Genomic DNA, 4,076 nt, shown 5'->3' with positions numbered 1-4,076 from the left:
ATGTTGACCTTTCAAGGCTGGAAAACAGTCAGAATTCTGATCATTTGTTTTCCCTGTTTTTAAAGAAGGAACATTGTTATCCTAGCTGCTGCTCTCTGCTCACTCCTCCAGTCCACCTCTCTTGATAAATTGCAGTTCATGTCTTTGCATCTCTAAAAGGCTTACGGAAAGCTCCTAAGTAAGGGATCATAATTATGAAAGTGTCACAATCTATACTTGAACCTGGGCTGTATCTACTTGGGCCAAGTCGCTGTCCCATGGACTGTCCAAGGACTGTGTTAGTCACAGGTTTAACCAAAGGGATCGACTTTGACTAATGTGAACAGTGAGGCCCAGGTACCAGACTCGAAGGACCACAGACAGATCACCTCCAGGAATCTGGCGGTGCAGTGCACAGCGTTCTCAGGGGACAGCCCCAACTGTGCTTTCCTTCTTTGCACTTAAAATGGAATTAGATAACCGTCTTTGGTTCCTACGTACCTCCAGGCTAGAGAAGGAGAGAGACTCTTGTCTAATAGCAGGGAAGGGAGTCAGTAATTTCCCAAAGGAAACTGAAAACAAAAATAGAGCAAAAACGGTAAAAAATAATGATGTACCTCTGCAGTGGCCAGGGAGAAAACCTGCCATCTTCCTTGAGAAGCTCTTGCTATTGTGGTGTTGCAGAGAATCCCTCATCCTGAGCACAGACTCAATAGAGATGATGCTTGGGAATGTTTTTATTACATTTTAAATTTTGTGTGTGGGGGGGGGGGCGCGTGCATGCTTGTAGGTGTGTGTGCATGTGTATATGTGTGTATGGGTGTGTATGTGTGTGTGCGTCTGTGTGTGTAGGTGTGTGTGCGCATATGTGTGTGTGTGCGTGCGTGTAGGTGTGTGTATATGTATGTGCGTATGTGTGTGTGCATGCCTGCTACAGTGTATGTGGAGATTAGAAGACAATTTATGTTAGTCAGTTCTTTCCTTCAACCTTGTGGGACTCTGGGGGTTTGAACTCAGGTCATCAAGATTGGTGCCAAGTGATTTGGCTAGCTGAGCCATCTTGCTGTTCTGGGAATTTGTCTTTAAAAGGCTCACTAACCATAGAGGGATTAAAGAGTTCTAGGCTAACATTTTCCTGTGTGTGTGTGTGTGTGTTTCTGAAGAAGTGGGACCATCTTAGGCCAAGTATTAACTTCTGAAATTACAGTCTTGATATAACACCATGTTATTCGGATTAAGAAAACATGGTAAGGATTACAATATTCTAACTCTAATTTCTGTGTGTTTATTGTTATGAGAGAAGGCACTTCAACGTGTAAGGTAGAATGAGGTCACAGAGGTGGGCCCTAAAGACTGGTGTAATCATAAAAACAGGCAACAAGGACACAGGGATGTGCATGGCAGAAGATGCCATGTGAAGACACAAGAACGGGGATCAACTGTTCTTGGTCCAAGGGATTGTCATATTTGCTCCAACAAATGAGTGCAGTTATAACCTGGTATCACAAGTTCTTGGTCATTCCAACTCTCATGCTGAAAGAATAGTAGCTTCTGTAGTACACATGCATGACTTCGAATCTAGCATCTCATGGACCACTGGGTGTTTATCCTCGATAGCCCTTCCCCTTGGTATCTGTATTAGCAGTTGTGGGGTCAGCCACTTGCTCTGGACCTAAAGCCAAACTCAGGATGCTCTGTTGGTTCACGGATGCTCTCCTGACTTCTTCACTCCTGTGCCAGGGGTTGAAGAATTTTCTGGAATTCTGACTTGGGGAGCCAGGTTGCCATGTCTACCTGCATTTTGTTTGCATCCCCATCCTACTCCTCCTTGTTTATGGAAGTCGTCGGGTAGAGACCTTTCGTGGGAATTCACTGAGGGATGTGCACCAATAGTGCTGAGCACCGTGGGCTCCTGCATACCCATCAGGGTGTTTCTGCAGCTCTGTGAGTTTTGAACCTGGACTCTAAGGGAGGCAGGAAAGTTATCAACAGCTCTGATGTCTTCTCTGCTCATTGCCTCTGCTCCTTTCTGCCCCACTCAACTTCCTAACCGGCCAAGCAGAGAATGGGTGTGCTTTCTTGGTCTTCCAGTATGAATGAGAGCTATCTTATGAAAAAATGATTAAAATGGCCAATATTGGTTGTCTAGAAGGTAGGATAACACCATTGAGAACTTTTCTTTCTTTTCTCCAATAAAAGTTATAGCAATCCCTTACCATCTGTGGAGGATACCAAAATTCCATGGATGGTTAAGCCCCATGTAGGAAATGATATCGTCTGAATATAACCTATGAACATAGTCATGTATAATTGGAATTATCTGCAGATCATGTGTATTGCTCAATACAGTGCAAATGTTATATAAATAGTCATTATTCTATGTTTTTTAGGGAATGTCTCAAAAACTAAGGTGAAGTGCCAAAGAAGAAGACACCCAAAGTCAATGACACAGAAGTAGTGTGTGCACGTGCGCAGACACACATACAAACACACACACACACACACACACAGAGAGAGAACCTCTATTTCATTTTGAGTATAAATAGTTGAATAGTAATATATTTTTTCTTGTTTGCATTTGTGTTTTAGAAAATTTACCTGAAATTTACTGGCAGAATCAACATAGATAATATTATTACTATTTTTAATAAGAGCATGTTGCTTTTAATTCTTGTGAATTACTATGGAGCGTTTTTCCTACACAGATCTACTTATATTTGACGTAAAGTCCATCCATTGTGCCTAAGCCCAGTAGCAGCCTCTGTGCTCAGAAAGCTTCTTTGAGCTAATTCTTCCCTTTTAAAAAGCTCAATGTTTCCTCGCTCGATAAAGGAAGCAAACCAGACGCCCTCTGGAACAGGAGGCGTTCATTCCTCTGTTATTTCCACCTGCCGGTCCCCACCGTATCTGAAAGGAAAGCATCACTCAAATTCTGGGCGCCATAGCAGGTCCCCCTAAGCACATCTGAAATTGGCTGGAAGGGCGGTGAGAGAGAAAGGACAGTTTGGCGATGTGATCAATTACGTTTTGTTTCTATTTTGAGAAATGTATCATTTCAGATTTTCACTGGAGTGAAGGTGGATTCATTCTCCCCACTATGCATGGGGTTTAAATTAGAATTCCCATCACCTGAAGATTAAGGCTCCTTTATGGACTTCAAGCTACATTTCTCCCCTGAACCTAAAGCAGATCGATCCATTTTTCATAGGATGGGGACACAGGAGGTCGGTCAGCGGAATGAGCAGAGCATTGAATCTCCTTCTCAGTTCTGTGCTGACTTTCTGTGTGAAAGTCACCTGAGCAGTTGTTATTGCTCTCAATTTATCTCAATTGAAAATATTGATCACCTCCTAGACAATTAACACCGGGCTGAGCATGTGGAATAGCAAGTAAATACCTGAAGATTATGACCTTGCGGAAAAAACTTGATACTTGAATGGAAAACAATTTAAGAGAAAATAAAATTGAGACAAAATATATAATAGCCCCAAAGAAATGAAAACATACACCATACAAAGACATATATACAGATTTTTATGTCACATGAATTCTTGTATATGGATGTTTATGCTAACTTCATTTGTAATGAGCCTGAGAAAAACTCACAACAGGTTTCCATTGCTGTGAAACACGCTAATCTAAAACTCGGTGACTTCAGCAGCAAACATTTACTGTCTCACAAATCTGTGGATCAGACATTTGTGGGCAGCTTATCTAGGTGGTTCTGGTTTCGGGTCTCCCGTAAAGGTGCAACTAAGCCGTCCAGGGACCGTGCTCATCTGAGATCTAGGAGGAAGTTGAGGGTCTGCTTCCAATAGGGCTGACTCACTGACGGGCGACTGCCCCTTTCTTATGTGCTGCTGTGTGAGAGTGTGCATGAGGTGACGTGAACAAAGTCCAGTCCCCTCCGATAGGCAACCAAGCACATGGTGAAGTAACAGTTCTGTTGACGCCCACCTTGGCAAATGGGTGAGTAGATTATCTATAGGAGTGATGAGGAGCTACCTACACCCCCCCCCCATTTCCCCGCAGCAGGGGTGATGACCTGAACTCTGGAGCTTTCTGCAAGGCTTGCAGACAGAAGCTCTATAAGGTAG

The sequence above is a fragment of the Alexandromys fortis genome, unplaced genomic scaffold (genome assembly GCF_014885135.2).
Source record: "Alexandromys fortis isolate MF-2015 unplaced genomic scaffold, M_Fortis_MF-2015_v1.1 scaffold_8_1_9099942, whole genome shotgun sequence".
NCBI classification, from domain to species: Eukaryota; Metazoa; Chordata; class Mammalia; order Rodentia; family Cricetidae; genus Alexandromys; species Alexandromys fortis.
This window is presented reverse-complemented; position numbering follows the sequence as displayed.